This window comes from Saimiri boliviensis, chromosome 15, assembly GCF_048565385.1.
Source record: "Saimiri boliviensis isolate mSaiBol1 chromosome 15, mSaiBol1.pri, whole genome shotgun sequence".
Taxonomy (NCBI): domain Eukaryota; kingdom Metazoa; phylum Chordata; class Mammalia; order Primates; family Cebidae; genus Saimiri; species Saimiri boliviensis.
This window is the reverse complement of record NC_133463.1, coordinates 56124485-56150207: the sequence shown is the minus strand read 5'-3', so window position 1 is coordinate 56150207 and position 25723 is coordinate 56124485. Positions and strand designations below refer to the sequence as shown.

At 39.4% G+C, this 25723-nt stretch overlaps 1 long non-coding RNA gene across 1 annotated transcript in view; it reads right to left on the bottom strand.

The window, feature by feature from the left end:
- Positions 1–226: 226 nt before the first annotated feature.
- The window catches only part of LOC141581410 (uncharacterized), a 70879-nt gene continuing 45382 nt past the window's right edge, over positions 227–25723 (bottom strand). Inside the window, exon 3 of the long non-coding RNA XR_012513994.1 lies at positions 227–312. This is a non-coding gene — a long non-coding RNA (uncharacterized LOC141581410). The remainder of the gene's footprint in view (positions 313–25723) is intronic.

The following is a 25723-nucleotide window of genomic DNA, read 5'->3' as shown; positions in this document are numbered from 1 at the left end:
ATACATGGAATTTATGTCTCTATAAAAAGAATGCGGCCAGGCAGGTGGCTTATGCCTGTAATCCTTGCACTTTGAGAGGCTGAGGTGGGTTGAATCCCTTGAGGTCAGGATTTCGAGTCCAGGTTGGCCAATGTGGCAAAACCCTGTCTCTATTAAAATTACAAAAATTATTAACTGGGCGTGGTGGAGCATACCTGTAATCCCAGCGACTAGGGAGGCTGAGGCAGGGCGATCACTTGAATCCGGGAGGTGGAGGCTGCAGTGGGCTGAGATCACAACATTGCACTCCAGCCTGGGCAACAGAAGGAGACTCTGTTTCAATAAAATAAAATAAAATAAAATAAAATAAAATAAAATAAAATAACGCTATTACCTCATAACGTTGTGAGAATTGGATATTTATATGTATTTTTAAAACAGTGCCTGGAACATAGTGAGTTCTCTGTGTTACCTCCCATCACAATTGAGTTCATAATTGATTGTTTCAAACCCAGCTATTGAGAAACTGCATAAAGGAACCACTATCTGGAACTGAAAGAACTTTGGGTTTGGCAGAGATTGCTAGATCTTTAATAAAATTAGTTTCCTCCTCTTCCTGGGCAAACAGTGAATCTATATTTCCTGGCCTCTTTGCAGTTGTATATGGATGAATGCCTGAAAGTTAGCCAGGTGGACTGTGAACAAAACTGATGAGGGAGCTTTGCCACTTAAAACACTCAACCACATGTTCCTCTGTGGTCTTTTCTCCTTATGGCTAACTGAGATGGCAGCCACCAACACAGTCTTGCTCCTGAAGATAGCAGAGTGGTCAACAGCCTGACCCTGAGATGCTGTGTGCAGAGATCATTCCACCAACCACAACACTTGAGTTAGAGCGTTATATAAGTGACAAATAAATTTCTACTGTATTTGAGCTAATACACACTTTTATGAAAATTTATTATGGCAGCTCATATTGCTCTACCTTATATAGTGGTTAATTACATTATCACCACCACCAAAAATATGTTGAGATGTTGTAAAAAGGTACAAAGCCAAAATCAACCAATGTACTTGAAAACTACCTATCATTTGACTTGATGCTTAAGGGCACAATATAATTACACACATTATGATTGAACATGACAATGGTAAACACAACTATAGTTTTGTTTGTCTTTCTGTTTGGGTCACATATAAATTTGAATACTTTCTATCATAGTGATTTGATTAGTTGTATTTTTGTTTTACCACTTGACATAAAAATTTCTCACATTCATACATATCATTTTAAAACATGCATAATATTTTATTTGATTGATACACTACAAATTTATTAACATTCTCTCATTTGTATATAGTCAGGTGTTCTAGTTTTTTTTTTTTCAAAATAAATATAAGGGCATAATAAATAACTTCTGTGTGTTTTCCTTAATAAATCTAAAACACAAATCACTAGGCCCATTTTGCAAACATTTTTATGACTTGATCTATGTTTTCCAAATTAATTTATTTTAAAAGTTGTTCCAAATGACTACACAAGAATAAGTGAGTTGTTAGGCCAGGTTCACAGCCAATTCTCCAACATTAGGACTTAGAATTTCCAAATGAATAAAATGCATTAATCTTGTGGTAATGACCATGAGAATAAGGTAACATCTTCTGTATATTCACAGGAATCATAATTCATCTAGCTAAGCATCTGCAGCATTAAAGTGCTCAAGAAACACTTGCTGAATGAATGCATGCATTAATGAATATATGTGTCCTAGTTTTGGTATCTCAATACATTAAATAGTCTGGAGTATTTTTAAATTGCTCATCACAAGGAATAGGTGAGTCATCATATGAGGAGCCCGGCCAAGCCCACGGGGCTGGATTTCCAGAAATCACTTCTGAGGCTGTTTATTTCACTTGAAGCAACCCAGCACAGGAAGAAACACAAAAGAGCCTCTGAGATAACTGCTTTAAAAAGAACCAAGAGTCAAGCTGGAAGGCCAGCAACAAGCATCAAGGTCAAAGGTGGAGGTGTTTGCCTTGGTCATCTGTGAGACTGGCCTCTTGGCACTCTAGGGGTACTGCCTCTTGCTATTTACACGGTTCTGTGGAAGCTGGCATGTGTTTTTATGACTCTGACCTCACCCCAATACCAAGGTATAGTTGATTTGTTTATGGTGGACACATGAGCCATGAGACAAGTGAATCCCTTCCAAGGGAATTGGGACAGAATAGAACGTGAGATAAATTTCTTTGTTGGAATTTGTAGTTTTAAGAGTAGGGCTTGGAAGCTGAGGATGTGCAAATATTCTGCCAAGGGGAATATTATATATGGAGATTTTTTTAAAAATACGTGTGGTGTTTGCCTCTTGTAAGGGTCCAAATTACCCAAGGTATTTGTATAGGCAAGCATGTGAAAGCTTCAGTATACTAAAATATGCCAATCAGAAGTGTTTTTTAACACCATCCCTTTATGTTCTTCTCAGCTGGAAATATGTAATAATTTGAGTCTTCCCTCACGGTTTCTTGGGATTCTGCTAAGTGAGCAGAATTCTCCTTACACTGTTTTAGAAATTTAATCAGAATTCAATTAAAGTGTCCTTACATCAACCCCTGTTTCAGAAGGTGAGGGGTAGGCATAAAAAGGTCTCTTACCATTCAATTTTATGGGTATGTTCCCAACATAGTGTCTCCCACTTGAGATAAACTGTGTCTTTCTTTCATACTCAAGGTGATTAACAATGATATTAGTTGTGGTGAATTGTGTCATTTTTTTTAACTGTTTAACTATTTTTTTTTTTTTTTTTTTTGAGACGGAGTTTCACTCTTGTCACCCAGGCTGGAGTGCAATGGCGCGATCTCGGCTCACCGCAACCTCCGCCTCCTGGGTTCAGGCAATTCTCCTGCCTCAGCCTCCTGAGTAGCTGGGATTACAGGCACGTGCCAACATGCCCAGCTAATTTTTTGTATTTTAGTAGAGACGGGGTTTCACCATGTTGACCAGGATGGTCTCGATCTCTCGACCTCGTGATCCACCCACCTCGGCCTCCCAAAGTGCTGGGATTACAGGCTTGAGCCACCGCACCTGGCCACTGTTTAACTATTTAATTTCTTGTTTTTAGTGTGTTGTTTTGTTTAACTTTTAAGTTCAGGGGTAGATGTGCAGGCTTGTTACATAGGTAAACTTGTGTCATGGGGGTTTGTTGTATAGATTATTTCATCACCCAGGTATTAAGCCTAGTACCCATTAGTTATTTTTCCTGATCTTCTCTCTTTTCCCAGACTCCACCCTCTGACAGGCCCCAGTGTATGTTTGTTCCCATAAGTTCTCATCATTTAGCTCCCACTTATAAATAAGAACACACAGTATCTGGTTTTCTGTTCCTGCATTGGTTTGCAGAGGGTGATAGCCTCCATTTCCATCTATGTCCTCACTGGTGACTCCATGAGGCCCTTGTCCACTGGGCTTCTCTTTGATATTCCTTCCTGTAAGAGCACTATTCTTTCTGTTCCTTGGCCGTCAAACTTGTCATAACCTACTTTAGTCAATGGAATGTGAGCATCGGTGATGTATGCCATGTCTGAGCAGAAATGTTATAAACGATTGTGAGATTCAGTCATTGCTCCCTTCCCTCTGAAATATATTGGGGCCATTTGTTACTCTAGCATAACCTAGAGAAAACTGACCCTATCACAGCCAATGAGTATTTTTCCCTTCTCACTTGAGGCAGTGATACAGGATCTTCTCTTCTTTAATAGAAAGAAGACAAAATAGCTGCATGGGAAAATTCTCAAGATGCCATCCAAGTTAAGAAGCCTACAGAATATCCTGTGCTTTTGTCTCATTTCCTGTTAAAAATTATATAAATTCTTTCCTGGGGAAAACATGGATTAAGCCTTGCTGTATCATATCCTCTTAATGACAGCTTACCAATTCCATATGTTCAAAAAAGAAGACAAAGTCATATGACAAATAGCTCAAACTTCTCTCAGTCTGATTAGGCAGGAATGACCAAGACACCATGGCATATTCAATTTCTTCTTGTTGCCTGTGAACAGATGGGAGCTATGCTATTTAAGGAATAGTAAATTCTGGCATTTGGCCATTATCCAAAGCAAACTGAAAGAAGGGGCAGTATTCATGTGGCTCAGTAACAGAAGACAACTAAAAATAGGCACCCAGCCCAAACCCAGCAATGCTGTGAGTTGCTAGGCAAGAATGCTTTTTCCATAGCAGTTGAGGGTCCTCCATTCACAAGTTTTCCATTGGCTATAAATTTGTCTACTATATTTATTTCATTGCTGTGTCTGATTAAAATCCATCTCTATGGCCTCTCCATTTTATATTAATTTGAGATACAAATTAAGATAACTTACAAACTGAAGCCAGTCTTGTGTTTCTCAACCAATTGAGACTAAGTGTGATACTCTCAGAAGTATCTTCCAAATGCTACTATTAATATTTCATTCTGAAAAGCAACCTTTTCCTCTAGCTACAAAAGTTACACTATAGTCTTAAAGGTGTGGTCCTCTGAGTGTTGATGATACTAACATTAGATGCATTAACATTTATTATTGAGCAATTGCTAGAATTGCTGTCTTTTTCTACAAAGGAGTAGTTGAATATACAATATTAGTTTCTTAGAGCAAGGCCATATTTCTCTATCTATGCTGTAGTGAATATGATTTTAGACTTCCAGCCAGAGGAGTAAAACAACTCACTGAGAACCAGTGTATATGTAAGCATAGTGCTGGTAAATGGAACAGGTTATGGGAAGAACAATAATGAACTGAACCTCCTGAAGCTCACAAGTGGCTATTCTACCATTCTCATCTGACCTCACTTCTTTAGATATATTGGAAATGCTGTTCATAAAATCATACCTTAAAATGAAATAAACAGGCTGAGTACAGTGGCTTAGACCTGTAATCTCAGCACTTTGGGAGACTGAGGCAGGAGGATTGCTTGAGTTCAGGAGTCTGAGACCAGTCTGGGAAACATATTGAGACCCCATCTTTATTTTGACAAATTAAAAAAAAAATTAAAAATGACATAAACAAACTAAAACACATGATACAACATGGAAGAAACACACAAAATTAATATTGAACAAAAGAGACCAGACACAAAAAAATACTCAATGTACAATAGCGTTAATAAAGTTCAAAACCACATAAAAACAATCTGCACTGTTAGAAGTCAGATTGTCTTTGCAGAGAAAGGCGACACTAGAAATTCGGATGAACATGAGGAGGACGTCAGGATTAGTACTCATATTTTATTACTTGATCCAAGTGATAGTTACACAGATGTGTTCCATCCATGATGGTTTCTCAAAGTGTATACTTAGAATTTTTGCACCTTTCTGCAGGCACATTACTCTTTAATAAAAAAGGGGAAAATAATCATACTCCATTACTAAAGGCACAATCTTGGGTGGCAATTTATTATTAGCTATGTAGCTATTATCGATTCTTTTTAATATATGAACTTGTGAACTATATATCATGATTTATTTTGAAATGCTGCTTTGTACTTCTGTAAGTCCATTGAACCATATTTTATTCTTTTGCTAGCTCTTTCTAACCAATTGACAACCTCTGTCTCTTGAACATGGGCAAAGTCTGACCTACAATTAAATGTGGACTGACTCACACATTTCAAACCACAGTAAGGCATTGCTTATTGATTTCTATAACCTCACTGTCCTTGAAGTTAAGCCGACTGATTCTTATGTGTTCCAGTCAATGAGAACATCTATGTCAATTTGACCTAATTCTTTATTTCATTAAACTTTTAAATATTAGATGGCTCCAGTGAAATCTGGGTAACTTTCATATCCCAATATGATTTAGCTCCATGTAGATTCCTTAACACAGTTCAATTTTTTTGCTGCATACACTTCAGGATCTTATTCTTAAAATGTCTATGCACTTTCCCACTTGTTATTTATTTATTTATTTATTTTTGAGGCATGGTCTTGCTTTGTCACCCAGGCTGGAGTGCAGTGATATGATCACAGCTTACTGAAATCCCTGTTTCCTGGGTTCAAGGGATTCTTCTACCTCAGCCTCCCAAGTAGCTGGGACCACAGGTGTGCACCACCGAATCTGGCTAATTTTTGTATTTTTGGTAGAGATAGGGTTTCACTATGTTGGTCTGGCTGGTCTCAAGCTCCCAAATTCCAGAGATTAATCCACCTCAGCCTCCCAAAGTGCTAGGATTATAGGCATGAACCACTGTGCCTGGCCCCATTTGTTATTTCAATTATATTAGACTGATTATTTACCTGACTTGAGATTATTTTAAAATGGGATTCATTTTGAGTTTGCTACCACTCAGGGTACTAGCAAATACTTACTAAATATTATGTCTGTTAATAGAAACATCTAACGTATAGTTAGGCATAGTTGAATGAGATCTAGTGTACTTTGTAATTCTGTCCTCATATTAGAAACCTTGAGGTTGACTTATATGCTCTACCCACCAATTAACATTGACATTTGTTTTTCCTCATAGATTCACTTACCCAGTAACTATACCACTTCCACAAAGCTCAGTTTCCACCTATATATGCTGTGCAGATGTGTGATTAGGTGTAATTTAAATTAAAACCCATAGTTGGTTTCTGGCATGGGAGCTGAGTTATCTTCATTTCTCCAGAAATCCTTATGAGTGGTTTCCAGATATGCTTCAAAGAGGAATGGGCTTTCTTTCCATGTCCTGAAAGTATTTACAGCCAGGGAAATTTGGGTCAATTAAGTCATAATGACAGCCATGATCATAGTAGCTTGTCACTAGAAGGAATAGGATTAGGGATCCATGCCAGAAAAGTAAAATTTTTGTCAAGTAACATTTCTTAATATTCAGTCATTTGGGGACAAAAAATCATATTTTTCTTGGGTTCTAAAGCATTAATTCTTTTTGCAGAATTATACTGTTACATACTTTCTGTATGGTCAAAGGAAATTTTCATTTTTACTTAATATTTTTGATGAATCAAAAGTCATGAGTCCTTGATTTGGTTTAATCAAGAAGAAATGTTATATGTTTATTTTTTTTTAAATTTTTTGCTTTAATTACTATGAGTTTTTTCTTTTTTTTATTGCATTTTAGGTTTTGGGGTACATGTGATGAACATGCAAGATTGTTGCATAGGTACACACATGGCAGTGTGGTTTGCTGCCTTCCGTCCCCTCACCTGTATCTGTCATTTCTCCCCATGCTATCTCTTCCCACCTCCCCACCCCCCGCCCCTCCCCCATTTCCCCCCAACGGACCCCAGTGTGTAGTGCTCCCCTCCCTGTGTCCATGTGTTCTCATTGTTCCACACCCACCTATGAGTGAGAATATACGGTGTTTGATTTTCTGCTCTTGTGTCAGTTTGCTGAGAATGATGGTTTCCAGGTTCATCCATGTCCCTACAAAGCACATGAACTCATCATTTTTGATGGCTGCGTAATATTCCATGGTGTATATGTACCACATTTTCCCTATCCAGTCTATCATCGTTGGGCATTCGGGTTGGTTCCAGGTCTTTGCTATTGTAAACAGTGCTGCAATGAACATTCGTGTGCACGTGTCCTTGTAGTAGAATGATTTATAATCCTTTGGATATATACCCAGTAATGGGATTGCTGGGTCAAATGGGATTTCTATTTTTAGGTCCTTGAGGAATCGCCACACTGTCTTCCACAATGGTTGAATTAATTTACATTCCCACCAACAGTGTAAAAGTGTTCCTATTTCTCCACATCCTCTCCAGCATCTGTTGTTTCCCGATTTTTTAATGATCGCCATTCTAATTGGTGTGAGATGGTATCTCAATGTGGTTTTGATTTGCATTTCTCTGATGACCAGTGATGATGAGCATTTTTTCATATGTTTGTTGGCCTCTTGTATGTCTTCTTTTGTAAAGTATCTGTTCATATCCTTCGCCCATTTTTGAATAGGCTTGTTTGTTTTTTCCTTGTAGATCTGCTTTAGTTCTTTGTAAATTCTGGATATCAGCCCCTTGTCAGATGGGTAGGCTGCAAAAATTTTTTCCCATTCTGTTGGTTGCCGATTCACTCTACTGACTGTTTCTTTTGCCGTGCAGAAGCTGTGGAGTTTGATTAGGTCCCATTTGTCTATTTTGGCTTTTGTTGCCATTGCTTTTGGTGTTTTGGTCATGAAGTCCTTGCCTACACCTATGTCCTGAATGGTTTTGCCTAGATTTTCTTCTAAGGTTTTTATGGTATTAGGTCTGATGTTTAAGTCTTTAATCCATCTGGAGTTAATTTTGGTGTAAGGTGTCAGGAAGGGGTCCTGTTTCTGCTTTCTGCACATGGCTAGCCAGTTTTCCCAACACCATTTATTAAACAGAGAGTCCTTTCCCCATTGCTTGTTTTTGTCAGGTTTGTCGAAGATCAGATGGTTGTGGGTATGTTGTATTTCCTCTGAGGCCTCTGCTCTGTTCCATTGGTCTATATCTCTGTTTTGGTACCAGTACCATGCTGTTTTGATTACTGTAGCCTTGTAGTATAGTTTGAAGTCCGGTAGTGTGATGCCTCCTGCTTTGTTCTTTTTGCTTAGAATTGACTTGGCTATGCAGGCTCTCTTTTGGTTCCATATGAAGTTTAAGGTGTTTTTTTCCAGTTCTGTGAAGAAGGTCATTGGTAGCTTGATGGGAATAGCGTTGAATCTGTAAATTACTTTGGGCAGTATGGCCATTTTCACGATGTTGATTCTTCCTAACCATGAACATGGAATGTTTCTCCATCTGTTTGTATCCTCTCTTATTTCGTTGAGCAATGGCTTGTAGTTCTCCTTGAAGAGGTCCTTTATGTTCCTTGTTAGTTGTATTCCTAGGTACTTTATTCTCTTTGTAGCAATTGTGAATGGCAGTTCGTTCTTGATTTGGCTCTCTTGAAGTCTATTACTGGTGTATAGGAATGCTTGTGATTTTTGCACGTTGATTTTGTATCCTGAGACTTTGCTGAAGTTGTTTATCAGTTTCAGGAGATTTTGGGCTGAGATGATGGGGTCTTCCAGATATACAATCATGTCATCTGCAAATAGAGACAATTTGATTTCCTCCTTTCCAATTTGGATACCCTTTATTTCTTTTTCTTGCCTGTTTGCTCTGGCTAGAACTTCCAGTACTATATTGAATAGGAGTGGTGAGAGAGGGCACCCTTGTCTAGTGCCAGATTTCAAAGGGAATGCTTCCAGTTTTTGCCCATTCAGTATGATATTGGCTGTTGGTTTGTAGTAAATAGCTTTTATTGTTTTGAGATACGTTCCGTCAATACCTAGTTTATTGAGAGTTTTTAGCATAAAGTGTTGTTGAATTTTGTCAAAAGTCTTCTCTGCATCAATTGAGATAATCATGTGGTTTTTGTCTTTGGTTCTGTTTATGTGGTGAATTACATTTATGGACTTGCGTATGTTGAACCAGCCTTGCATCCCCGGGATGAATCCTACTTGATCATGGTGGATGAGCTTTTTGATATGCTGTTGCAATCGGTTTGCCAGTATTTTATTGAATATTTTTGCATCTATGTTCATCATGGATATTGGCCTGAAATTTTCTTTTCTTGTTGAGTCTCTGCCAGGTTTTGGTATCAGGATGATGTTTGTCTCGTAAAATGATTTGGGAAGAATTCCCTCTTTTTGGATTGTCTGGAATAGTTTCAGAAGGAATGGTATCAGCTCCTCTTTGTATGTCTGGTAGAATTCAGCTGTGAACCCATCTGGACCTGGGCTTTTTTTGGGTGGTAGGCTCTTTATTGCTGCCTCGACTTCAGACCTTGTTATTGGTCTATTCAGGGTTTCGGCTTCTTCCAGGTTTAGGCTTGGGAGGATGCAGGTGTCCAGGAATTTATCCATTTCTTCCAGGTTTACTAGTTTATGTGCATAGAGTTGTTTGTAATAATCTCTGATGATGGTTTGGATTCCTGTGGAATCTGTGGTGATATCCCCTTTATCGTTTTTTATTGCATCAATTTGGTTATTCTCTCTTTTCTTTTTTATTAATCTGGCTAGTGGTCTGTCTATTTTGTTGATCTTTTCAAAAAACCAGCTCCTGGATTTATTGATTTTTTGAAGAGTTTTTTGTGTCTCTATTTCCTTCAGTTCTGCTCTGATCTTAGTTATTTCCTGTCTTCTGCTAGGTTTTGAGTTTTTTTGATCTTGCTCCTCTAGCTCTTTCAATTTTGATGATAGGGTGTCAATTTTAGATCTCTCCTTTCTTCTCATGTGGGCACTCATTGCTATATATTTTCCTCTAGAGACTGCTTTAAATGTGTCCCAGAGATTCTGGTATGTTGTGTCTTTGTTCTCATTGGTTTCGAAGAACATCTTTATTTCTGCCTTCATTTCATTGTTTACCCAGTCAACATTCAAGAGCAAGTTGTTCAGTTTCCATGAAGCTGTGCGGTTCTGAGTTAGTTTCTGCATTCTGAGTTCTAACTCGATTGCACTGTGGTCTGAGAGACTGTTTGTTATGATTTCTGTTCTTTTGCATTTGCTGAGGAGTGATTTATTGCCAATTATGTGGTCAATTTTAGAGTAGGTGTGATGTGGTGCTGAGAAAAATGTATATTCTGTGGATTTGGGGTGGAGAGTTCTGTAAATGTCTATTAGGTTTGCTTGTTCCAGGTCTGTATTCAGGTCCTGGATATCCTTGTTGATTTTCTGTCTGGATGACCTGTCTAATATTGACAATGGGGTGTTAAAGTCTCCCACTATTATTGTGTGGGAGTCTAAGTCTCTTTGTAAGTCATTAAGAACTTGCCTTATGTATCTGGGTGCTCCTGTATTGGGTGCATATATATTTAGGATCGTTAGCTCTTCTTGTTGCAGTGATCCTTTTACCATTATGTAATGTCCTTCTTTGTCTCTTTTGATCTTTGTTGCTTTAAAGTCTATTTTATCAGAGATGAGAATTGCAACTCCTGCCTTTTTTTGCTCTCCATTTGCTTGGTAGATCTTCCTCCATCCCTTTATTTTGAGCCTTTGTGTATCCTTGCATGTAAGATGGGTTTCCTGGATACAGCACACTGATGGGTTTTGGCTTTTTATCCAATTTGCCAGTCTGTGTCTTTTGATTGGGGCATTTAGTCCATTGACATTTAGGGATAGTATTGTTATGTGTGAATTTGATACTGTCATTTTGATGCTACCTGGCTGTTTTGTTGGTTAGTTGATGCAGATTCTTGATTGTGTTGGTGCTCTTTTACCATTTGGTGTGTTTTTGGAGTGGCTGGTACTGGTTGTTCCTTTATATGTGTAGAGCCTCTTTCAGGAGTTCTTGTAGAGCAGGTTTGGTGGTGATGAAATCTCTGAGTGCTTGCTTGTTCACAAAGGATTTTATTTTTCCTTCACTTATGAAGCTTAGTTTGGCTGGATAGGAGATTCTGGGTTGAAAGTTCTTTTCTTTAAGGATGTTGAATATTGGCCCCCAATCTCTTCTGGCTTGTAGGGTTTCTGCTGAGAGATCTGCTGTGAGTCTAATGGGCTTCCCTTTGTGGGTAACCCGACCTTTCTCTCTGGCTGCCCTTAGCATTTTCTCTTTCATTTCAACCCTGGTGAATCTGACGATTATTTGCCTTGGGGTTGCTCTTCTTGAGGAATATCTTTGTGGTGTTCTCTGTATTTCCTGGATTTGAATATTGGTCTGCCATGCTAGGTTGGGGAAGTTTTCCTGGATAATATCCTGAAGAGTATTTTCCAGCTTGGATTCATTCTCTTCATCACATTCAGGTACACCTATCAGACGTAGATTAGGTCTTTTCACATAGTTCCACATTTCTTGAAGATTTTGTTCATTCCTTTTTGTGCTTTTTTTCTCTGTTCTTGCCTTCTCTTTTTATTTCATTTAGTGATCTTTGACCTCTGATATCCTTTCTTCTGCTTGGTCAATTCGGCTGTTGAAGCTTATGCATGCTTCACGAAGTTCTCGTGTTGCGTTTTTCAGCTCCATCAATTCACTTATACTCCTCTCTATGCTGTCCATTCTCGTCAGCAGTTCGTCCAATCTTTTTTCAAGGTTCCTATTTTCTTTGTGTTGGGTTAGAACATGTTCTTTTAGCTCATTGTAGTTTCTTTCTACCCACCTTCTGAAGTCTGATTCTGTCATTTCATCACCCTCCTTCTCCATCCGGTCTGGTTCCCTTGCTGGTGAGGAGTTGTGATCCCTTTTAGGAGGAGAGGTGTTCTGGTTTCAGGAGTTTTCATCCTTTTTGCACTGGTTTCTTCCCATTTTTGTGGGTTTATCCACCTGTTGTCTGTCTCTGTCCCAGGGAGTTGGAGCTTTATGAGTTTCCGTTGCACTACTGCCTTTTTTGATTTTTCTTTCAGGTCTGACCCGCCCAGCTAGCAGCACACCTAGCCACTGCCTGCCCGCAGGGGCTTTGCTGAGCTGCTGTGGGCTCTGCCCAGCTGCCCTGAGCTCTTCCCTGTAGTCCTTTTTATATGGGCGTAGTTAGAACTGTCTAGGCAATGGTGGCCCCGCCTCTGTTACGGCGGATTCTCTCTGTTGTGGCAGGTTGCCTCGGCAACGGCGGGTTGCCTCGGCAACGGCAGCCTGCCTCCGTAGCGGTGGAGAGTCTCAGTAATGGCGGAAGCCCCTCCCCCGCCAAGCCAGACCGTCCAGGTTCAGCTGTGCTTGGTTTGGAGGGCTCAACCCAGAGGGTTTCCAATTACTGTTTTTGTTTTCGTTGTTGTTGGGGGTGGAGGGGTGGGACCAACCAAGCCTGATCACCTGGCTCCCTGACTCAGAGTCTTTTAAGTTGAAGGACCCCGTGTTCCGGTGGCTTGTTGAAAAGGCGCCGGGATCTCCAGTGCTGCGACTCACGGAGTCGGCTCGAACTGCGGCGCCGGCTCCTGGCGGATATTTTGCCTAGGAATCTCCTGGCCTGACTCACTATTTCAGATGAATGGGCAACTCTGCCGTCTTAGGGCTCTGCTCGCCAGCTAAGAGGGCTCCCAGACCAGTGGCTTTTGTATGGAGAACCGCAGCAACAGGGAGTGGTCACAGCAGCCACGCAGGCGGAATCAGCCCCAAGAGGGCCAAAACAGCCCCACAGGGGCCAAAACAGCCGCACCGGCTGGGACTGCGACGCTGGCGACCCCTCTGCCTGGGTATCTCCTGGTCTGTGGACAATAAGAGTTCGTCTGGAAATGCGGCGTCCACTCACCCTCTGCACTTTCACTGGGAGCTGAAGTCCTGAGCTGTTCTTAGGCGGCCATCTTCCCAGCATTCCGAGTTTTTTCATATAAAAGTACTAAGTAAGTAAGCTTCACTTTTACTTCCTCCACTTGGGCTCCAACAAAGAAATGTTTGAGTCTTACATAGTAGTACCTCCATGGTTATGATAAAATATACCTGAAGCAGAAGGGTGAAGGGAATTATACATCAAATTTATTTCTTTCACTTAATTTTTTTCTATTCCTTGGTCTTATCTGCTAGGAGGCAAGTGACTATGGAGATAGCATCATATAGGCAGGCCCTATAAGACAGGCCCCAAAAGAAAGGTTCTATTAATAGACTCAAACCTGCTAACAGTTTAGAGTGGGGAGAAATTCAATCTGGGATGTAAGTAATCCATTCCATAGTCCCATTGCATTCATTGCTTGAAGGTGAGAGCAAATAAAAATTTTGTGTTATATATATTCATATAGTGAACCCATTCATAGACAATAGTAATTGTGAAGTTTGTTTCCAAAGTAGATATATTAAGATCAGATGTTCTGTATATTTGAAAAACATTCTGCACAAGACTGCTCTGGCAACTCACGGTGCTTCTGTATCATGGTTGATACTGCCTTGCTGTAGTAACTAGAAAAGTGTTCCAATAGCCTGAATAAGAATATTACATATATAGACATTTATTTTTATGTGGAAGGGCTAATAGGTCCCAGCAATGGATATACAAGTATTGCTATTATGTACAAAAAGATAATCTAACTCATAATGAGAGAAATGACAGTTACAGCCAATCTGGGATCCTATTTTATATATATATAAGACTAATGATATCAAAACATTCAATAACATTATGTTAAACATGGAGGGAATACAAATTGTTATAACTTATATGGAATGTAATCTCACAATAATTATCAAAATGACACTGCATTTGTACTATGGCCCACATTTTTCTTTCTAGGAATTTATTTTACAAATGTACTGGTACTATGTAAAATGATATATATAGAATAGTCATTGAAGCATTATAATTGTAATGGCAAAAGACCAAAAGCAACTTAAATGCCAATCAATATGAAAGAAATTAAATACAGGAAGGTGCATTTATACAATAAAACAATGCACAGTCATTTAAAAATATCAGAGAGGCTTGTTATGTATTGAATTGGAATGGATACATATGATATTAAAGCAAGGTGCTGAACAGTGTGTGTAACATACCACTATTTATGCAAAAAATGTAAGAATAATAAGGGTTTGCTCATATAACATAAGTATAATGTTAAGTACAACAAATCTCTGGTGGAATACATGAGAAACTGTTAAGGTTGGTATCCCTGAGGAAAAGTAAATTAGTGGCTGGGGAACAAATAGGGATAGAAGGAAGAATTTTCGTTATCTATTCTTTGTTTTGAATTTTAAAATTTATGAATAAATTACCTACTCAAAAATGAAACACAGGAAAATAAATAATATATTTTCCTCATCAGTGATCTCATTTAGTTAAGATTTAAAATATCATCCTTATATTATACACAATTCCAGATCCAAAACAATTACAGTTGGCACAAACTCACTTAGCTGCCAAACATCCACAATGAATATGCAGGAACTATCTGTCTTTGTATTCAATAAATTGGTGATTTAAGGGCTAGTCAGTTGGATATCTTACCCAGTTCTTCTCACTCTCAAACCCCATTCTTGCTTTCAATCCCTTCTTCTGGGTCATGGTACAGTTTCCTATTTATAATTGTGATGGGGTGGGGACAATTCCAGAAGTTTCGTTTCATGTCCTGTCATCAACCCTGCTTGGTATCCACATTTCAAATTCAAGCCACAGTTCCTCCTTTCTGCCATATTATTCAAATACACACTAAGGGTGAGGTAAATCCACCCCAGAGGATATCTTTAGTCCTTTGTATATAACATCAAAAAATATATCACAAATCATAAACCGAATCCTTGCTTGTCCAATTCTGTTGTTGGGCCCAAAAGGCCCTCTTATGATCATGGAATTAGTACCTCCTCTGAACCTACATCTGAAAGCTCTTAAGATGATTATATTTATATATTTTCCCCAAAATACCCGGGCTCGGGTGTAAGACCATCTTTCTGGAAAAACTTGATATTGTATATGAAGCAAACACACATATTTATTCTTCTCCTTAGACTGGGATATTTATCCTTCCCCTTAGACCAATGAGGCCAGAGAGGATAAATTGAAATTCATTTTCCTTAGCATTATCACTTAAAGCTGTAAGCGAGTGCTAATACAGTCAATTATTAAATTACTTTTCTCTTTGCTAGTTATACACACATGTAGTATAGAAAAATACATAATGAAAAGCTTTAATTCAGGCACCGGAAGCACATTTTTAACCCATACCAGGTACACAAGAATTCTGTGAATTTTCTCTTTATTTTAATATAGATATGACACTTTCAAATTCTGCTCACTGAAAAACTCCTATAGACTTATTCCAATGGAAAGAGAAGGAAGAATCCTATTCTTGCCCGACTAATTACTGTAGCCAGCATCACTTGCAAACCTCTGACAGGATTGCTAGTTCACTAAAGCACAGTGCATTTGTTTCACATGCTGCTATTCCACATGTGAGCTTTGCCTGAGTGTTGGCTGCTCGGTGTGTGGGGACAGTCAGCTTGGATATTGCTGTTTTGGTTCTTTTTTTTTTTTTTTTTTTTTTTTTTTTTTTTTTTTAAGTTCTGGGATACATGTGCAGAATGTGTGGGTTTGTTACCTAGGTATGGATGTGCCATGGTGGTTTGCTGCACCTATCAACCCATCATCTAGGTTTTAAGCCCTGCATGCATTAGATATTTGTCCTAATGCTCTCCCTCCCCTTTCCCCAGACCCCCAGACAGGCCCTGGTGTGTGATGTTCCCCTCCCTTTGTCCATGTGTTCTCATTGTTCAACTCCCACTAATGAGTAAGAACATGCAGTGTTTGGTTTTCTGTTCCTCTGTTAGCTTGCTGAGAATGATGACTTCCAGCTTCATCTGATATTGCTGTTCTTTATGCATGCAGTTGGCCCCCTTGTTCTCAGAGGCAAATGCATTTGCAAGTTTCCAATAGTTTTCCGTCTCCCACCCCCCATTAAACTCAGCTACTGGAGTTACAATGTCCCGCATACTTGGCTTGTTTTAGTTATACCAGAGTATTCTTTAGAAGCCTTCCCTTTTCTCTTGGGGTTGGCACTATCATTGAAGCTAATAATCCTGCAGCCTCAGAAACATCTTTCACCTATGTGGACAGAGGGAGGAGAGAAACCTAGAAGAGATCTGCTTAGCTGCCCACTCATTACCTTGCCCTCCCTATCACAGTGGTCCTTTAAGATAACTGCTGCCATTTAGTCACCTTCCTTCACAGTTCCATAAGTCTTTTCTCTCATTAAGTCTTCTGCTTACAACTTTATGTTTATACTTTTAGTCCTTGACTACGGTTTGCCTCCCTGTTCAATTTCAGTTAGTTTGACCTTGGCTGTAATTAAATGAAAGACAAGTACACAGGAAGATGTGTCCTGATCCCACCAGTCTTTGAGGGAGAGCTGTGGTAGGAAATCCAAACATAAATTGTGAAAATCCATAAAGTTTTCAGTACAATCATGTCAATTTTCTTTTTCTTTCTTTCTTTTTTTCTTTTTCTTTTTCTTTTTTTTTGAGACAGTCTCACTTTGTCTCCCAAGCTGGAGTGCAGTGGAATAGTCATGGCTCACTGCAGCCTCAACCTCCCAGACTCAAGTGATCCTTCCACCTTGGCCTCCTGAGTAGTGAGTAGCTAAGATCACAGGTGCATGCCATCATGTCCTGCTAATTTTGTTGTTGTTGTTGAGACAGGTGTCTTATAATTTTGCCTAGGCTGGGCTCAAACTGCTGAGCTCAAGCCTCCTGCCTTGACTTCCCAATGTGCTGGGATTACAGGCATGAGCCACTGTGCCAAGCCAATCGCGTCAAGTTTGTTTCTTTCCCCAGATATTAGGTTGAGGTCCCTGAGTTTGGGAATATTTTGAAATATATCTTTATTTCTAGTATCTAGCCCAGTGCTTGACACATAGCAGGGACTTAGCAGATGTTTACAGAGGAATGCATTTGTTTCCTTTGTTCTCTTTATTCATGTACTTGTTAGGCCAGCATGATTTCCTCTTCAGAAATCAGGTTGTCTCGGTTAGAAAGTGTACTGTGTACAGTGGCCCAACCTCTGAAACGACCCCTCAGCTGTAATTTCCATAGTTTCTTGTAGAAGTCTTCTCACGTTCAAGGTCTTGTTGGTAAACTCTGATCCTCCAGTATCATTGTACTTATAAAGAAAGATTTTTGCAGTTTGGCTAAGAGTTCAACAATTTCATCCTTGGGTTAATTTAAAATTTTCAGCAGCTACCATCTGGTCTCATGGATCTAACTACATTTAGTTAGCTTATAATTTTCAGAATGCCTAAACATTTGCCAGTGTTTGCTCAAGCACCTTCAACCTGTACACTTTGAAAGTCAGTTTGGAAGTACGAAAACATTTAATAACTTTCTCTTTAAAAATGTTGACAGATAATTTATTTATTCTCTCTGCTATCTGTTCTTTTTCTTTAATATGCCTTGTTTAATCATGATCATCATGATCTGTATTTAAAAAAATCCTTTTTATATGAGAAACAAAGGCCTTGTCATCTTCATTTCACATTTACACCATGCCTGCTATATCCTTTTTCTTTCTTTCTTTCTTTTCTTTTCTTTTTTTTCTTTTTCTTTTCTTTTTTTTTTTTTTTTTTTTTTGAGACAGAGTCTTGCTTGGTTGCCCAGGCTGGAGTACAGTGGTGTAATCTGACTCACTGTTACCTCTGCCTCCTGGACTCAAGCAATCCTCCCACCTCAGCCTCCTGAGTACCTGGGATTGTGGAGGAGCGCCAGTACATCTGGCTAATTTTCGTATTTTTTGTAGAGATGGGGTTTTTCCCTGTTGCCTAGGATGGTCTTGAACGTCTGGGCTCAAGCACTCCACCTGCCTCAGCCTCCTAAAGTTCTGAGATTATAGGTATGAGCCACTGTGCCCAGACTACCTGTTACTTTCTAATGTGCTAAAATTATTTTTACTTTGCCTATGTTGATATTTTTGGGAAAAAAAGTAATATTTTCAGGATAATTCATTTTAATTTTCCATCTAAGGATGCCAGGTTTTTCTTGTTTAAATATCTAATAATCTTTATAGTATTTAATCTCAAGGTTCTAATCAGGTATCCTGAGAAACTTTCCAGAATCTGTGTAAATTAATGGATTCTATATAGTTTCCATAAAAATTTCCAAATTTTGTTTCCTCATTCATTGAAAAATATATATTTATAGGAAGATGTATTGATATAGTATAATGGATTTCAGCAAGACTTGTGACAAGATGTTTGATGGTGTAAATACTCTCAAATAGAGCACCATCTGGATAGACAATTACACAGGTGGATAAGTTTGAGGAGTTGGTAAAAAAAATCCCTAAGTGTTTTGAACACAGCATGCATGAAATAATTGAAGGATTGAGTCATCTTTAAGGAAGGAATCTGGAGTCAGGACAAAGGGCTCTGCAACTAACATTATACTAATTTAACAAGAGTTCAGGTAACTAACATTATCTTGGGTCTCAAAAATAGTAACATAAAAATAAAAAGAATCAGACTGTGTTCTTATATCTGCAGAGTACTCTTCCTTCTGGATCCCAGTATATGTCTTTTTTTTAATTTAGGAAGAGCACTGTCAAAGTATAGCATTTTAGGGTACATATTACTAAATGACAACTGCTTTAAAAACAAGATGAAGTGACCAAAGTGAGAACATGGACAATAACTTGAAATATTTGTGTGACATCACATGACATAGGGATTCATCTAACTTGACTCTGGAAAAAATACCTAGGGTCGATAATTAGAATTTAAGAGGCTGCCAGGTTCAGTTCCACATAAAAAGTGTTTTAAAGATTATTCCAACAGAATTTAGCCTTGTTAGACAGTAAGCTCCCTGCCATTAGACCTGTTAAAGCAGACACTGAATAAAACTTGTCAGAAATTCCATCCAGTTGGAAGTAAATAAATTTATAATTTTCCCCTCCAAATTAAAGATAGCATGATTTTGATGCTTCCAGGTTGATTAATTCCATTTTCCACTACTAAGGAGGTAAGGCTGATCTGAAGTGCTACACTCACTTTCGAAATTTGTTCACAGAACTCCCCATACTTACCTGGCAGAGCCATACCCATCACAGAGATGGCTGGGAGCTAATACTCCCTGGACTCTCATCTTTGGAGGAAATGTTAAGGAACGTAGCACACTCACAAGGGCCTGAACCTGACCCCGAACCTGTGAGAGGTTGCTGGTCGCCTTCTTTCTTAATCAGCAGATGCAAACATCTACTGCTGGAGGACTACGTTTTACAACTGACATTTCTAGGGAAGCTGAGGCAGACACTTTCGGTTCGCTGACCCACCTCCATTTTCCACAGCTGCTCCGCCACTGCCCTCTAGGTTGTCATGAAACAGAAGCAGGGCCCTGTGCTAACGTTCCTGGGAAAGCCTTTGCTTTCCAGATGCGGGCATTGCTGCTTCCTCCTTCTAAACGACTTAGTCATGAAAGCTGCTGATGGAGCTGCAGCGGCTAATGAACGGCCAGCCATGAGCAAAAGCCCCTGGGGAACTGCAAAGACATCAGCACTGACAACTGCCTTACAAACGCTCATCGCCCATTCGTTTAATCAGCTCTGCTCAGACATTTCTGTCGCCGGCAGCTGAAAACATTTCTGACAGAGAATGAGTGATCGTTCCTGCTTTCCCCCTTTGGGAATGTAATATTTCTGGTCATATGACTGTGTAAGCATCCTATACAACTACTTCCTTAAAGCCATCCTCATTGGTAACTGAGAAGTCTGAGGAACGTATTGAACATTCACGGGAATCATAGAATCTTAGTGGTCAGAAAGAATCTTCAGAGCTCATCAAGTTATTTTTCAATCTCAGATGTATAGAAACTGTCTTCTATTAAGAACCCAAATAAATGTTGTCTTAGTCCATTTGGGCTATTATGGCAGAATACCACAAACTGGATAGCTTATAAACAACAGAAACTTATTTCTCATCCTTCTGGAGGCTGGGAAGTCCATGGTGATCAAGGCAACGGAAAATTCAGTGTCTATTAAGGATCCACTTTTTGGTTTATAGACATATTCTCTGTCGTCACATGGTATAAGAAGTAAGGAAGCTCTCTAGGTTCCTTTATAAGGCACTAACCCCACTCATGAGGCCCCTGCCTTCATGACCTAATCCCCTCTAAAGGCCCCATCTCTTAACATCAGCACTTTGAGGCTTAGAATTTCAACATGTGAATTTTGGGGGGACACAAACTTTCGGGTTACAGCAAATGGTCATTCATTTATTCATACAGTAATTCAAAAAACATTGTTTGAGTGGCTACTGGATTGAATGCCTTCATTAAAAGATCTCAATACCTTATCAAGGTAGTTTTGAATAGCTCTGATTGATAAAAATTCTTTTATAAATCAAAACATTTTGATTTTACATGGGATATCATTTTTAAAAATTATATCTTGGTTGTATAGAGTGTATAATTTCTGAAATAGCTATTGCTATAATTTACAGAAAAAATAACTTACCACACTGGAAACAGTTCATAGAGTTTACTAGCTATATGAATTTGGGGAATTTACTTAGACGGGCTTTTCTCTGTTTGCTCCCCTGACCTCCCTCACCCTCTGTCCACTCTTTATACTAAATTTTCATTGTGCATCAGCTAGACTCCCTTGGCTAGTGTCACTGGGGAGCACTGGTTAGTGGAGGCATCTGCTGGAGATTGGAGGATGGGAGGAGATGGAGAAGAGAGGTGAGAGTATTGCTACTACAGTAGACTTCCTTATTCTCTGTTGGTTCTGCCAGTGTCTGCATCCCTCTGCAGCCTTCTTTAGGATGGTGTTTATTCTCTGACCTTCCTGTGGCTCCAGCAACATCCATCTCTGCTCTTTCTCCTTTGGGCCAGGACTAGATACATGGCAGTAGCTCCCTGTGGTTGCACATTCTGGTTGAGATTATTGTATTTCCTTTTCATGTTACACTTCCCCTTATAAGTTTCCTTTTTCCCAATTTCTACCCTTGAAAATTGTCACTTTTGAATATATCATCTGTTTCATACTGGGTCCCCAGTTGCTTCATTATTAACTCTGTGCCTCAGTTTACTCATGTACCTGAGGATACTAATAGCTACATCAAAGAGGTCCTGCGAAACATTAAATGAGATTAGCTCTGAAATACTGCATGTTGTCTGACACATAGGAAGTGTTCCATAAATATAGGACTGACTATATTAATATTAATCAGCATAGTAAAGACTGAATCAAGAGCATTCTTGCCATTTGTACATACTGACAGAAACTATTTAAATATAAATATAGCCTAACACATAGGAGTAGTGAGAACATACAATAATGTTAATGGCTGCAAATGTAAGAAGAAGCATTGCTTCTCTTAAGATTCTTACTCTCCCCTACCAAGCCCATCTATCTTTTTCTCCCTGGGTGTCTGCCCATTCAAGGATGAGTAATAGGTAATGCTTCAATAGCTGAAAGCTGTGCCACCTTCATTCATTTTATTACCAATATAATTACCTGACTAAATACAATTTAAAACACGTATCACTACCATGAATTGTTTATATATATATATATACACACACACACACATATATATATATGCCTTTTCTTGATATTTGAAAAGCTCCTTATGCACATTCTTGCCAATGTGTAAATTCTTCCCTTATAATTTGCACATACCACTTTGTATCACTTATGAAATTTTTCATAGTTAGTTGCTTTCCTATTGCTCTTCTCTTCTTAACTTTTCTACCCACGTCACTTTTAGATTGCCCTTCACATACTAGGCACTCAATAAATGCTTGCTAGATGAATGGCACATATAATAAGTTAGCAGGGACTACTGGTTTTATTTAGGATCCAGAGTAAGACACAGATGGTTCAGCAGATGGCATGTGAGGTCATGCAATGACCTCCCAGGGAGCCTGAAATTATATACCAAAAGCCATTGCATCACCACTGTGACCAGCTTGAGCACTCCTGTGAATCTGAGCAGACACATTAGCTAGCAATAGAATGATTAATAAGGGAGAATTCTACATTGGACCCCCTGTTGACAAAAGACAATATACAGAACTGAGAGAAGTAATTGCCTGAGGACACCAGCATAGATCAATGAGAGACATATCTTAAGTTGAACCATGATCAGGGTCAAACACACAAAAAATGATGTAGCATGTTTTTTTCTTTTAACTGAGATTTTTTGGAGTTAGATGTTGAACATGCTAAAGGAATGGACAAACAAGAAAAGGTGGTTATGATATATTTAAAGTCATGGTTGAAAACATACCAGCAAATAAATCCAAGGTCTAATGAGAATTTCTTCACTGAGATCACATTTATATTTACTGAAGTCATTATTCAAAAGCAACTCAAGTGATGTAGCTACAGTACTTCATACTTCCTGACTTATTTATCATGGTGCAAGAGAAATACATTTGTAGTTTTAACTTCCCAAACCTTTATTTCTGATGCAAAGAAAACTTCAATACTGAATGCCTTGCAGTGCATGAAACGTGACATATTTCTTTGTGTGGAACTGCTATGTCACTGCCTAAAATGCTCTCCTCTTCTCTTTGTCTATCTAAGTCCTGAATGAGAAGTCTTCCATGGCTACACTAAGACAAGCATAATTGTTTCTTCTATGTACTTGTATGAAAATACCTTTGCACAATAGATTTTGTCAGCAGCCTGAATAAATAACATCATCTGGAAACTCACATATAGCTGACTAAAATTATTTTAATATATTCTAGTCAATATGTGGTTTCTCTAGTCTTTCATTATTTTTCTTCCAGTATTCATGGCAGTACTGGAGGTGCTGAGGGTTAATTGTCTCCATATTACTCTTCCTATTTTCAGGATGGCATCTACCTTCTGGTGGATGCTTTGATGCACTGTACAGAACATGAAGTGAAGAACTTACTTACTTAGTTTCTTGGAGTAATGGCAGGCAGCATCAGCTGTCAACCCCCCTTGGAGTTGGCCTCAGCTGAAGACAGCACCCTTACCAAGTTGGGTGGGGAGACAGTTTTTCTCCCCAACTGAGACTGCTGTGAAGGGCTGTTCTTTCTTTGGAACTTCCCATGGAGATGGGTGAGGCTTTGGCTGAGGCTGCATTGTTATTCCATTTTTAACTCTGCCCAATCTGCTTTCTTCGTGCAGGTAGTGATTCCGAGAGAACTCCCTAAACATCCTGCAGGCTAATTTCTGTCTGAGAATCTGCATCTCAGGGACCCCAGTTCATGAGAGGTGGTGGCAGTAGTGGCCCAAAAAAGCACACACAGGAATAGCATTTGAAGCCGGATCACACAGCTGCCTGTCAGGCAGTCAGGATCCCATCACTCGTGGTAGGTTCAGCATAGAGAGCCCCTGGCACAAAATAAGAAACTATAAAAACTTCAGAGAAGAGGGATGGCAGACAGGTAGAAGGGAATGCACAGATGACATCCACTATTTGAGCAATATGGGCAAGATATTAACTGCAAGGAGGATAGAGTTGGGTGGCTCTTGTTAAGCTTGATTGATGCTGTGGAAAAATACCACAAAAAGATGAATTACAGCCTTCATTCAAAAGCTATGCTTGAAATCTCTTTTATAGTATAAAAGAGACTCATCTCTTGCAGTAGGAGGGCAGAGAAACTGAGGACCAGGCTTAGGACCAAAGAATAGTTAAACCCCCCAAAATGTCTAAATCCTACCATGGCAAATCTGCTGTGTTAAGATCAGGGCTCTGAAATAAACTGGAAAAAATAAACTGGAAACTTGACCCACAGGATGGGGTTGGTGCTGCAGAAGCCTTGAATCCCTAGATCCTCTTAAGTCCTCTGAACTTTCAAAGAGGGTTACTTTTCCTAATTAAAGAGTAGGTACCTCCCTCTATTTGAAACTGATGCAGAGGCCTCTCCCTCCCAAGACAGTATGTGTTCACTCATTTCCCTAGGATCAACTCCCTTCTATCTACTAGGGCAACAACTAGGGCTGAGTTATAACCTCATCTAGTAATATGCTGGGCCTGACAAGTAAGGAAAGATCCTGCTATTGTGTGTCTGGAGGAGCTGGGAGGTACATATGGTCTAGGACCTGGGGGGTGCTTGATCAGGTTGGGCATGACATAATGGTTGGATAGAGGAGAGTATATTTAAATCTTGCTTAGGATATGTGACTTAACACCCTGAGAAGGACTTGGGGAGATGGTGAGGATAAGCAGAAAGTGATAGATGACACATGAGAAATAAATGCCAGAATTTCCATGACATACAGTGTAAAAAGAGATTAAAAGGCTCAGAGATGGTTTGTTCTCACTCATAGGCGGGTGTTGAACAGTGAGAGCACATGGACACAGGGAGGGGAGAATCACACACTGGGGTCTGTTGCGGGGAACTGGGGCGTGACAGCAGGGGGTGGGGAGTTGGGGAGGGATAACATGGGGAGTTAATAAATGCCAGATATAGGTGATGTGTGGGGGAAGGCAGCAAACCACATGGTCATGTATGTACCTATGCAACAATCTTGCATGTTCTTCACATGCACCCCAAAACCTAAAATGCAATTTTATATATATATATATATATATATATATATATATATATATATATTTTTTTTTTTTTTTTAAAGGCTCAGAAATGTGGACATGGTAGGATGAATGTAGTAGGAATGTATTACTCAAGGCTAGAAGTTCCTCAGGTGATTATGTTCCATAGAAAAGCCCAGAGGATATGCCACTCACCAAAGCAGTGGAGAATGTACTGGTGCAAGGGGCATCAGCATCAGTACAATGTTCAAGGTGGCCACCCTCTGCAGGCTAGGGCTAATGGTGAGTCTTGCCAGTACAAAACTGGCTCACTATTGCAGTCGAGATGCAAAGATCCTTGAGACAAAAGAGTCCATCAGCAGCACTTGATGAAAAGTCTGGTAGACACATTTTAATGAACAACAAATTTGGAAAGGGGGCAAGGTGGGTGTGGTCTGACTCTCAGAGAGTTATGAAAATGGTTGACAGAACATGCTGTCCTTAGTAAAATGGTAACTTAGTAAAAGTACTACTAAAACTGTGTAATTAAAAGAAATCACAAATGAGCGATTGGGCAATTGAGGGAAGTTGCCCTCCACAAAAGTTACAATCTCATGAGTAGATCTGAGCTAGTGTTAGACCTGGGCTCTACTGATTGAATGAAAGGCCTGACCCCAGGAGGAAGGACCCTGAAACACCACAACAAGTGCACATGTTGTGATGCCCTCAGGTTTTCCCTAGTCCATAGCTTTAAGCCACCAAGTTTTGGAATGGGTGGTTACACTGCAGTAGGTAACAGATTAACTACTCCAATCATTCTGTGCCTGAGCCCGCCTAGCAAATACTGGAGCAACTGAGGAAGGCTTCAGAGTGATTCGTCTTTCTCCTAATTTCCAC